General features: G+C 46.0%; 1 protein-coding gene across 1 annotated transcript in view; it reads right to left on the bottom strand.

Annotated features, from left to right (window-relative positions):
- EXOC2 (exocyst complex component 2) overlaps positions 1-13,030 on the bottom strand; it is a 129,738-nt gene that overhangs the window by 19,837 nt on the left and 96,871 nt on the right. The gene's annotated exons all lie outside the window — the stretch shown is intronic.

Below are 13,030 nucleotides of genomic sequence, written 5' to 3' on the forward strand. Positions count from 1 at the left end.
AAAACGTTGTGAAAGAAACGTCACCCCAGAGTCAGAAACCACTGGTACTTGCACAGTGGACTACCTTTACCTTTTTAACCAAGCATACAATAGCGTCCAGTTACATACTTTATATTTCCCAGTTTCGGCTCTCAACATTTTTGACAAAGCATCCTTCTCCATCCTGGTTTATCTTTGTGTTGTATTTTTTGTTGGTTGTTTATGGAATAAAAATGTAAAATACAAAAAAAAAAAGGTCCCATCTTCTTTTTCGGAACAATATTCAATAAATGCCAGCTTGCGGTTGCAATTGCCGAGTGGTTATTATTAAACAGAACGCCATACGGGAGATTTTTAAAGTAGGACTTTCGAAAGCAGGATTGCGAGCGGCAGTTTTCTGCGGTGGGCTTTTCTTTGTGAAATAATATCATTATTGCCAATAACAGGAGTTCTTGTTTCTACGGCAGGACTGATTACATGGGGGGGGGGAAGAGTCCCCACATCTTTTGGCATAAAAAACCTGAAGCCGGCTTACAGATATATACAGAGAATGAAAATAAATCCATGCACGTAAGTGCGGCTAGTAGCAGCAATTAAAATAATAGCCAAGAGCAACAGGAAAGCAGAATAAAAACAGGATAGTCGGACTCATTTGTTACGAAGGCCGGATCTGAGACCTTGTCGGGCTGGGCCGTGTGTGTCACAAAATGTAATGCCAGGTAGCGAAGATACAGACTTTATAAAGGACACAGACAAAGAGCATTAAAGATTTAAAAAAAAAACGTATAGTAAAAAAATGCTTAAGACATTAGCACGTTGATGCTAATGGTGCTTTCTTTGTATCTCTCCTGTGTGATCCAGGGAAGTGGGCAAAGGAAGCTTTGGCTCTTTCCTTCCTTCCACAGGGGACCAGGAGGAGGAGGATCCTCGGAAGGAAGAGAGGCTTGGATCAGTAGCTCTGCTGTGTGATCGAGCAAGCCTGGCAAAACAAGTTGTGATGCAGAAGGGAGCAAGAGAGAGGGAGAAGGGAGCAAGAGAGAGGGAGAAGGAAGCAGATGACAGCTAGTTGCTCAGGGGCCTGATAGGAGCCCTCCAGGGGCCTGATTTGGTCCCTGGGCCATATGTTCGACACCCCTGGAATAAAAGGATTTCAGACACCATTAAAAAGCATGAGATAACAGAACAGACTTTGCACAGTGCCTGAACATTAATAGATACATATGCCCAGAATAGGGTTGTATCAAGGAAGAAGAAGACAGCAGATTTATACCCCGCCCTTCTCTCTGAATCAGAGACTCAGAGCAGCTTATAATCTCCTATATCTTCTCCCCCCACAACAGACACCCTGTGTGGTGGGTGGGGCTGAGAGGGCTCTCACAGCAGCTGCCCTTTCAAGGACAACTCCTGCAATAGCTACGGCTGACCCAAGGCCATTCCAGCAGGTGCAAGTGGAGGAGTGGGGAATCAAACCCGGTTCTCCCAGATAAGGGTCTGCATACTTAACCACTACACCAAAGTGTAGTGCTTTTTTAAGAGCAGAAATGCACAGGAACGCAGTTCCGGCTGGCCTGGCATCAGGGGGTGTGGCCTAATAGGCAAATGAGTCCATACTGGGCTTTTTCTACCAAAGAAATCCTGTGTGAAACAATGGTGACATCAGGGGAGTGGCCTAATATGCAAATGAGTCACTGCTGGGTTTTTTCTACAAAAAAGGCTCCTAGTAATGACCAGTTGCTCGCAGGCCGGATAAGAGTAGTGGATGGGCTGGATCTGGCCCACAGGATGCATGTTTGACACCCCTGGGTTAGAGTTTCAAATGGGATCTGGGAGACCCAGGTTCAAATTAGGGTTGCCAAGTCCAATCCCAGAAATATCTGGGGACTTTGGGGGTGGAGTCAGGAGACTTTGGGGGTGGAGCCAGGAGACACTGGGGTGGAGCTAGGGGGAAAGGGGGGAAATGGCGCCAGGGAGCGTGGCGAGCCACCCCGTCTCGGAGCGGGCGACGCCGCTGCGTTGCTGCCGCCTCTTCTCCGCTCACCGTGGATGCTCCTCCGAGATGGGCTCAGGCTGAGCCCATCTCGGAGGAGCAGCTGCGGTAGGGCGGGGGGGGGGGGGTGGCGGCAGCGGCGCGGCGGCCTCGCCCGCTCCGCCTCTGGGGTGGAATTGGAGGGCGGGTGGAGGCGGGCCGGGGGCGTGGCGAGCCACGAGTCCGGGTCCTAGTTGCGGCTCACCCTTCTCTCTGAATCAAAGACTCAGAGCAGCTTGCAATCTCCTATATCTTCTCCCCCACAACAGACACCCTGTGAGGTGGGTGGGGCTGAGAGGGCTCCCCCAGAAGCTGCCCTTTTCAAGGACACGTCCTGCAATAGCTATGGCTAACCCAAGGCCATTCCAGCAGGTGCAAGTGGAGGAGTGGGGGATAAATAAAGCTGTGGATAGGATCGGATTAAAGTCTAGTTGATTGGTGGGCCTGCCAGGAGGAGGAAAAGAGGAAATAACTGGGGGAGTGCAAACACAGGGGAAAGTGAGGTGCCCCCCCCTTCCTTGCAAGTTCCCCGCTGTGCAACTGGGGCTGGTATGATGACCAGCACCATGGAGAGTTTCCTCAGGGAGAGGTTGCCAGGAAGAGGGAACGATGGAAAGTTGAAGACATAGAGGTAGATAAAGGTGGGTTTGTTGGTGGGTGAGAAGAAGATGATATTGGAGTTATATCCTGCCCACCACTCTGAATCTCAGAGCGGCTCACAATCTCCTTTATCTTCCTCCCCCACAACAGACACCCTTGTGAGGTAGATGAAGATATTGGATTTATATCCCGCCCTCCACTCCGAAGAGTCTCAGAGCGGCTCACAATCTCCTTTATCTTCCTCCCCCACAACAGACACCCTTGTGAGGTAGATGAAGATATTGGATTTATATCCCGCCCTCCACTCCGAAGAGTCTCAGAGCGGCTCACAATCTCCTTTATCTTCCTCCCCCACAACAGACACCCTTGTGAGGTGGGTGGGGCTGAGAGAGCTCTCCCAGACGCTGCCCTTCCAAGGACAACTCCTGCGATAGCTATGGCTAACCCAAGGCCATTCCAGCAGCTGCAAGGGGGAATCAAACCCGGTTCTCCCAGATAAGAGCCTGCACCCTTAACCACTACACCGAATTGGCGTGAAGCGTCAAGGAAGCAGGAAGAGGGGAGAGGCTACTGGGGCTTTCAGGGAAGGGAAAAGAGAAATAGCGAGGGAGTAAAAAAAACACAGATGCCCCTACAGGTCCTCTGCTTACAGCCTACTAACTGCAAACATGTTGTAACCTTTGATAGATTAAGGTCTTTCCTAGCACTGTCTATGCATGATGTCATGGCATTTGATGGAAGTGTCCCCACCTACACAATCTCTTGACTCGCTGAGCAAAAAGACAGAGCTCTGATTTGGAAATTCCCCAGGGACACACAAAAAGAATCCTGTCTTCTCTTGAGCAGAAGCTGCCTAGTGGATGATGGGAACAAAACCCCGACTCTCTACTAAGATACAGCTACTAGCAGTGGACTGTTAACTTTGCACAATGTAAGATGAGCTTTGCTGCATTAGGAGAGCCATGGAATCTAGCAGCCTCTTCCCAACAGTGACAAAGAAAATGTCCACAGAAACCCACAAAAGAACCACCTAGCCAAAACATGCTAACCCCCTAGCCAAACAGCCAGTTTGTTGTAGTGGTTAAGTGTGCGGACTCTTATCTGGGAGAACCAGGTTTGATTCCCCACTCCTCCACTTGCAGCTGCTGGAATGGCCTTGGTTAGCAATAGCTATCACAGGAGTTGTCCTTGAAAGGGCAGCTGCTGTGACAGAAGAAGAAGAACTGCAGATTTATATCCCGCCCTTCTCCCTGAATCAGATACTTACAATCTCCTATATCTTCTCCCCCCACAACAGACACCCTGTGAGGTGGGTAGGGCTGGGATGGCTCTCACAGCAGCTGCCTTTTCAAGGACAACTCTTGTGAAAGCCATGGCTGACCCAAGGCCATTCCAGCAGGTTCTCCCAGATAAGAGTCCGGACACTTAACCACTACACCAAACTGGCTCTGAGAGCCCTCTCAGCCCCACCCACCTCACAGGGTGTCTGTTGTGGGGGAGGAAGATAAAGGAGATTGTAAGCCTCCATAGCTATCACAGAGGTTGTCCTTGAAAGGGCAGCTGCTGTGAAAGCTCTCTCAGCCCCACCCACCTCACAGGGTGTCTGTTGTGGGGGAGGAAGATAAAGGAGATTGTAAGCCTCCATAGCTATCACAGAGGTTGTCCTTGAAAGGGCAGCTGCTGTGAAAGCTCTCTCAGCCCCACCCACCTCACAGGGTGTCTGTTGTGGGGGGAGAAGATATAGGAGATTGCAAGCCGCTCTGAGTCTCTGATGCAGAGAGAAGGGCAAGGTATAAATCTGCAATCTTCTTTTAAAAATGTCATCAAAATAAAAAAAATTACAGATCTTGCAGCAGCTGCCACTCTTTCTCAATCTTGCACCATCTGCTCCACATGTGCAGCCTGCCGATATAGACAAAGACTGATTTTAATCAGTTACAAAATTTATGCCCTGCCCTTTTGCCCTCATCAGGGCCACCAAGGTGGCTGAAGAATTAAAAACATACAATAAAATTCACAGTCATAAAAACGATAACTAAAAATGGGGCAAGAGGAATCACTGGAGGAGCACCTGCTGAAACAAAAAAGTTTTCCTCCACTGGCAGAAGACCACAGCAGCAGTGGACAGGCGAGTCTCTCTGGGAAGAGAGTCCCAGAGTTTTGAAGAGGAGGAGGAGGAGGCGGAAGAAGAGAAGGAAGAAGAAGACTGAAGATTTATACCCTGCCCTTCTCTCTGAAACAGAGACTCAGAGCGGCTTACAATCTCCTATATCTTCTCCCCCACAACAGACACCCTGTGAGGTGGGTGGGGCTGAGAGGGCTCTCACAGCAGCTGCCCTTTCAAGGACAACCTCTGCCAGAGCTATGGCTGACCCAAGGCCATTCCAGCAGCTGCGAGTGGAGGAGTGGGGACTCAAACCCAGTTCTCCCAGATAAAAGTCCGCGCACTTAACCACTACATCAAACTGGCTCTCTGGTTCTTTCAGTGCCAGAACTGAGAAGGTGCTATCCCAGGTTGCCATCTTCAGGATCTGTGGATTGGGGTTAGAATCTCCTGCCGCTATCTGAATAGCAAGAGTTTTCTCTGACCCTACTTCCTAAACTGATGTACAGAGAATGAAGAACAAAGCAGGGGCCCTTTCTGAACTCAAAAACAACACTGGGAGGATAGTGGAGTAAGGATACAGCCATGCCTACAAATCCAATACAATCCTACGAGCATCCAAGGCTAGAGATTGTCCAATCCATCTCTGTCCTATCCGGCATGGCAGGAAGGAAACACCTGCCTCAGAGTCTTATCCTTCTACAGAGCTTCACTATTCTCTACCCCTTCAAAGGTGAGAACCACTACTTTGTAATTATGCTCAAATGCCTGCTAATTTGGCTCACACACAGGGCTAGTGCCAACCAGTGTTCCCTCTAAGCTGAGTGAGCGTGAGCTAGCTCACAGATTTTTAGCCTCCAGCTCACACATTTTTGTCTTTGCTCCGGACGGCTGGCCCCAGAGCACACTACTTTAAGCAGCAGCTCACAACTTTAATACCACTAGCTCACAAAGCAGAATTTATTTATTTTATTTTATTTTGTAGGCTTATATTCCGCCTTTTCCTGTAACCGGGCTCAAGGAGGATCACAACATAGAATAATAACAATAAAAACCTACAGAACAAAGTTAAAACACCACATTAAAATTAAACAGTAAAAACAGTAAAGCAATAAATAAAATGCAGCACCGGCGAAAAGGCCACAGCATATCAAGTAACCGGTTATAGGCCCACATTTAAATGATGGCAATAGCAATAAGTTAAGATAGCGCTGCGGTAAAAGTACAGGTTCACATGGGCACAATGGAGGGAGGCCAAATGATGGATAATAGGACACCCACTGCCTCAACCATAAGCCTGGCGGAACAGCTGCGTCTTGAAGGCCTTACAAAATGGCAGTAGTTCAGGTAGGGCCCGGCTCTCCACAGGGAGTTGATTCCACCAGGCAGGGGCCAGGGCCAAAAAGGCCCTGGCGGAGGCAAGTCAGATGTCCTTAGGGCCAGGAATTTTTGCTCACAAGACTCTGCAGCTTAGAGGGAACATTGGCGCCAATGTATCCCAAGATGGGGCAGCTACCGGGGACTGGGACTTCCAGTGGGGCTCACTGCTGCCCCGCACCTGTGCTCTCCTGATTCTCACCCAATTATTCTTCCCACTCCTGCCTGCTCAGGCCCTTCTGACACTTGCGCTCCTGCATATGCGCTGCCCAGTGCTGTGAGAAGATAAGGGGGCATGCATACAGCTAGCAGTGAGAGACTAGGACCAATCCATTGTCACCGGGGGAGAGGGCTGTGGGGGCACTGCCCCCTGACTTCCAAGTGGACCCCCAACTTCCAGTTGGTACAGCCTGCTTTCTTTTTCTGTCATTGGTGAGTTGGTGAAGTGTCAGCTGCAGTCGCCGGAGCTAGGAGAGCTGAACAGGGCACTGTCAGGCTCCCCCCCGGATACTCAATAAAACAGACTCGTAATATTCCATAAGTTCCATTTATTTAGAATCCCAAGTAGGTACTCTCAGACAGGTGGTCTGAGTTAGATCAGGGGTTAAACAGGAAAGTATCGATAATATAGGTATAGAAAGCAATGCCCCTTCCCCCCATTCTGTTACTTCCTCAAGCATTTTTTAGACAGTGTTCTCACAATCCAAGGTTGTGGATCTGGATACATTTGGTTACCAAACTGCATATAGTCATAATACTAGCAGGTGCAAGGCATGGGAAAGAGGGAGAAAAGAGATAACACAGCGGTACAGGAAATGGCTTCAGAGCATTAACACTTTCATGGCAAGGCATTGACATTCTGCCCCCCTTAAGACCCCTCCCCACACACCAAGGACCCGGGTGGTTTGGATGTTGAGCATGAAACTTTTTTTATTAGTTTAGGGGCACGAACATGGTCTGCCCGAACCCATTCAATTTCCGGAACAGGAAAATGCAGGGCATTGCAGGAGCCAAGGCAGCAGAGGAGGGAGGCAGAGAAGCCACGTGGAATGGGTAAGGGAGGGGGGATGGATGGAGCTGCTGGATGCAAATTGCTTGGGTGGGGGAGAGGAAGGTGGAAAAGTACCCTGGGCTGATCCTAGTCTAGGGACGTAGCCAGGATTTTAGAACTTGGGGGGCTTTTTAAAAAGTCGGGGGTCACCCTTTCTCATCCACTGTGGGGCTTGCCACTTCTCAGAAGCTTTCTGGGGTAGTGGCAAAAGCTGGAGGCTCTGAAATTGGCCAAGCTGAGGCAGCCAACCACAAAACTTTAGAGTCAAGAAGGGACTACAACCTTGCGTGCAAGCAGTGGGGTTTCCCTCTTTTATTGAAATGAGATTGTACAAATTGGCTGCTGTATTTTGGGAGGTTTTCTGTAAGTCTCTTTGGGTCTCTTCAGGGAGGGGGGGTTGTTAATGTCACATAAATGCCCTTAATAAAGAAAGATGATCGGGTTCTTGAGCTGGGTAGAACCCATCACTAGCTACGGCGACCAAGCCACCATGCAGGAGCCAAGCTGCTTGCCAGTCAATTCAAATTCATATTAGTGACTGGGAGTTTAGGACAGAGGAATATCACTTGTTCCTCACAAAATACAGGCTGAAAAGGATGTTTTCTTCTGAGGTGCTCTCAGAGCTAGCACAATTTCAACTGGTACAGTTTCTGGAAGTGAAAGAGGAAGCACTTTGTTAAATCTGAGACTGTAACTGTTGAGAAACCACATTACGGAGTGACCAGTTGAAGGAGCTTCTTGAAATTCCTTGGATAAAGTAACATTCAAACTCAGGTTTTTACCATCTATACCACTTACTCATAAATGGTTGCGGAGTGGTTTAAATTAATAATCTCGATGGGTTGATTTACTTATTCACCTATTACGGTCACAAAATAGTAATTTTGTTATATTTCAGAGGGTTTTTTTGTTTTTTAAGTGTAGGACAAAAATGTATTTATATTTAGCAGACTGAGTTCTGACCTGAAACCCTCCCCCCACCCCCCCAAAAAAAATTAGATGCTGAAGTATATATGTAGAAATATGGTAGAAGCCAGGGAGGCCCACTTGGAAGTCGGGGCCCCCCCATGGAAGTTGGGGACAGTGCCCCCACAGCTCCCCCTGTGGCTATGGGCCTGTCCTAGACTCTCACTGCTATGGTAGAAAAAAACTGAAGCATGCTTAAAAGTAAAAACAATTACTGGCAGTGAACTGTGATATGCATATAAGGAAAGATGCTTTGCTTTGTATGAGCCATTTCCTGCTTTTACTGGAAACATTCCTCTTCTGATAACAGATAACTCAAGGTGCTGCACTTTTACTTTGCTTTGATATTGTGTCAGAAGAAAATATGAACCTGTGGGTAAAGTTCTGGAAAGTCTTGGGAGGGACTGCCCACCTGTTTGAACACATTTCCTGTTTTGAACCTCTTCATTCAAAATTTGTCCCAGACCGACAAAAATAGATGAGAAAAAAAACCCCAATCTATAAATATCTCCAAATTTTGACACAAACAATATTTTGAGAAACTAAAATGAATTGGGGGAGCAGGAACATTCTAAATGGCGAAACTTGAGTACGGTCTTTGATACTTGTCTTGTGGTCAGCAGCGCTTACCATCTCTGGGAAACACCTAAGTGCCAAGCGGGAGGAGTTCTGCCAACAGTTACAGGCGTGGATCTAGTTAGAACTGGGCATCGTGTTAGACAGTATGTATCGCTGTTGCTTTCTCGGAAGATTTCAATCTTGTCCTTCCCCACTTTTGACAATCGCCTCCGCACGAAGAACAAAGACCTTGTCTGCTCTTCCCACGATGACGCAATCTAGCCCAGTCTTATCAGATCTCAGAATCTAAGCAGAGTCCTTAGTACTTGGAAGTCCAGGCTTGCTACACAGGGGCAAGCAATGGCAAACCATCTCTGTTTGTCTCTTGCTAAAAAAAACCCCATGGGGTCTCCCTCCATAAGTTGGCTGTGATTTGACAGCACTTTCCACCAGGTGGGGCCAGGACACCCCTACCCAGGGTGGACTTCTATCAGGAGCTCCTTTGCATATTAGGCCACACACCCCTGATGTAGCCAATCCTCCAAGAACTTACAAGGCTCTTTTTTGCAAGCTCTTGGAGGATTGGCTACATCAGGGGTGTGTGGCCTAATATGCAAATGAGCTCCTGAGAGAATTCTACCCCTGCCCCTACCTCTTCTAACTGCCCCAGTCATTTCACATCCTTCTGACTCTACTCAGTCATAGTTATTTTGAGCAACACAGAATAAGAAGAAGAAGATGAAGAAGATATTGGATTTATATCCCGCCCTCCACTCCGAAGAGTCTCAGAGCGGCTCACAATCTCCTTTACCTTCCTCCCCCACAACAGACACCCTGTGAGGTGGGTGGGGCTGGAGAGGGCTCTCACAGCAGCTGCCCTTTCAAGGACAACCTCTGCCAGAGCTATGGCTGACCCAAGGCCATGCCAGCAGGTGCAAGTGGAGGAGTGGGGAATCAAACCCGGTTCTCCCAGATAAGAGTCCACATTCTTAACCACTATACCAAACTGGCTCTCCTTTTGGTATAAGATCACTTTTAGCATCCGCTAAAATCAGTCTACCAGGAAAGGAACAGAACTTATACATAAGTATTCATAAATAACAGGTACGGCTTCATATAACCCCCCTTTACTTCCCCCCTCAATAATACAACCCTCCTCCCCTCAACCCATCTATTACTTTAAAAAAAGTTTTAGTATCTAAGAATTACACCAATGTTTCTTTCATTTAATACAATTCCTTCCTTTAATACTCTAAAGGTAAAGGTAAATAAGATCACTTTAGTATCTGCTTTACAAAATCAGTCTATTAGTAAAGGAACAGAACTTATACATAAGTATTCATAAATAACAGGTACGGCTTCATTTAAGCCCCCCTTTACTCCCCCTTCAATAATACTGCCCCCCTCCCCTCAACCCATCTATTAATTTTAAAAAATGCTTTATTATCTAGGAATTACACCAATGTTTCCTTCATTTAACACAATCTGCACAAACCTCTATCATTTTATAAAACACCCAAAGAGGTACTTCTTTTTGACTGTACAAAACTTACTATACTGAAATTTTCAATACACAAACTAGCCGAAAAGTGATATATACTTAGAAAATCCATACAGCTGCAGTTACCATAATAATAGCCTGTCACAGTGTCTTCAAGACAAAATGACAGCAATTTTGCAAATGAAGAATGGGCTTAGAGATATGGCACATTTATGAATTTACTTGGGTTGTCACTCAAACTTTATGAACATTCCCATAAGCATGTCTGAAAAATACAAAAATGAACCCACTGATCTGAAAAGGCCTACGTTATGGAGAACGCCCAGGATACCATAAAGAGTATACCAAATGAATCCCCCCTGAAATACATAACTTTTCCATACCTGGCCATCAAACACCCCAAAACCTTTGGAGAGAATCATAAGGTGTAATATACAGGCTGGATGGTAAAAATACCAAATTCAAGATGGGCATCAAAATCCACGGATCACTAGAACAGCCCACCACCACCTTTTTTACAACATTATAGTTTGGTGGGCGGTGGCAAAGGTTTATTTTTTTCCTTGCCTTTCCAGAGAGTAGCCCTGTAACGTACGCACCAACTCAAAAAGTAATCCCCGTCAAAATAAATCCCTTATGTATAAAGGACATAAAAAATTTGGGAGGGCAAAATGAGTTACTTGTTTGCATTTCAATTTCTTGCATTGCTGTGCTATTAAGATATCGCGTTACTGCACCCTTGGCAGAAATGTGCACCAAAAAACAAAAGAAAACCACTAAACAAAAACCAACTATTTTACCACACTTAAAACGAACGACTTTAGATAAGTCATTCATTTTAAGTGTGGTAGAATAGTTGTTTTTTGTTTATCACACTTATTACCCAAGCACAATGGGAACGGACTCTCTTGCAATTAATTTTGACAAATACACTCCTACACCTTTGCTTAGGTTCAGGGAAACCTGGAAAGCCATGGAAGTGCCTTTTGACAGGGTCCCTATGATGTTGCAAGACTGCACAAGCACACTCATGGAGTGCATAGAACCAGTGTTCCCTCTAAGCTGTGGCGTCTTGTGAGCAAAAATTCTGCTTTGTGAGCTACTGGAATAAAGTTGTGAGCTACTGGCAATAAAACTGAGCTACTGCATACATTACTTTGCTCTGGGGCCATTTTTGAGCTAGGACAAAAATGTGTGAGCCAGAGGCTAAAAAACTGTGAGCTAGCTCACACTAACTCAGCTTAGAGGAAACACTGCTTAGAACCCATTCCTGCAGTCCACAATTACTTTTCCAGTAGCAATTCTGGCAGTTACACAAGGTTCTGTAAGTTTCAGAATATCTTCCCCCTTTCTTCCTTCCAACCGTCATCCCAAACAGCAGCTGAAAGTTTTCTTACGGAGTCAGACTTAAAATTCCAGACTAGAAACTTACAGAGAAGGCTGCTCTTAAAAAACAGCCCCACAAATCCTGTCCTGTACAAAACTGCCCTATTAGGAGACAGTGAATGGTGAAAAATGAACTATTTTCCTACAGTTTCCATATAGGACAGAATGTGAAGATTTTAAAAAGGTAAAGGTAGTCCCCTGTGCAAACACCGCATTATTCCCGACCCATGGGGTGATGTCACATCAGGACATTTTTTGGGCAGACCTTTCTTACGGGGGTCGTTTGCCATTGCCTTCCCCAGTCATCTCTACACTTTATCCCCAAGCAACTCATTTTACCAACCTCGGAAGGATGGAAGGTGAGTCAACCTTGAGCCGGTTACCTGGACCCAGTTTCCACAGGGATTGAACTTGGGAAGTGAGAACAACTTGGGCTGTAGTACTGCAGCTTACCACTCTATGCCATGGGGCTCCTTCAATTTTGGCTTTGTTTAAAGAAAAAGGTGGCTTTTTGAACTTCCGGTTCTAAAGATCTCATAGAGAAAGTGCTAACTGCTGCTACAAACCTGAAGTTGGAAGGAAGGAAAAAGGCCGAGATGAGGGTATTTACAGAACCTTACAGGGAACAGGACTGTAGACACCAGGGATGGCTTAAAATTTCTGAACTTCAGAGAAGTTATAGGAGTTCATTTGCCAAGGCCACTGCAGTAGAAAAAGAGTAGGTTTTTATATCCCACTTTTCTTAACCTCAAAGAACGTCGAAAAGGCTTACAATTACATTCCCTTCCTCTCCTTCTCCCTGCTGCTCCGAATACGAGCGGTTTCATTTTTTAATTTTTTTAAAAAAGGCACTACAATATCAATATATTGATATACTGCTGTAATGGCAGGTCAAACAGGTTCTCTGAAGCCCAAGTTTGCCCAAGTGTGCCTCCATTACATTTGGAATGTTTTTTTCTTTGCAGTCTATGCAGACACTTATCGAAATTTTTTTTGCTTACTTAGGCTTCTATGACTAACATCATTCTTCAGGTAAATTCACACTAAATTTCCAGCTGATGGGACAAAGTGCCTCAGTCTTAATGATGAATAGTATTTTCCGGCATTATGACGAGAAAACCCATAGCTGTATCATCTTTCTCCCCCTAACCATCATTGCCTTCAAGTATCAAATTCTTTTTACCTCAGATTAATACTAAATGTCATATATATCTGTAACACTAGAAGCCAAGATCGAAATGTATTCATTTACGTTATCCCATGCTCTTTTTATGGAGCAGCAGACAGAGCTTTATGCTTCAACTGACAGGGTTCAGGGTCATGCTCAGCTGTAAGTGGGCAGGTTTTCTTAGAAGAACCCTCCACAGCAAGTTCTTCAGAGGATAAAAAAAGTATAAAGCTGAGCTTCACAGATAATGTGAAATATAAAAATGACAAATAAGGGGGGAGGGAGAACTGGATTTTCAGCGGATAATATGAACA

The sequence above is a fragment of the Heteronotia binoei genome, chromosome 7 (genome assembly GCF_032191835.1).
Source record: "Heteronotia binoei isolate CCM8104 ecotype False Entrance Well chromosome 7, APGP_CSIRO_Hbin_v1, whole genome shotgun sequence".
NCBI classification, from domain to species: domain Eukaryota; kingdom Metazoa; phylum Chordata; class Lepidosauria; order Squamata; family Gekkonidae; genus Heteronotia; species Heteronotia binoei.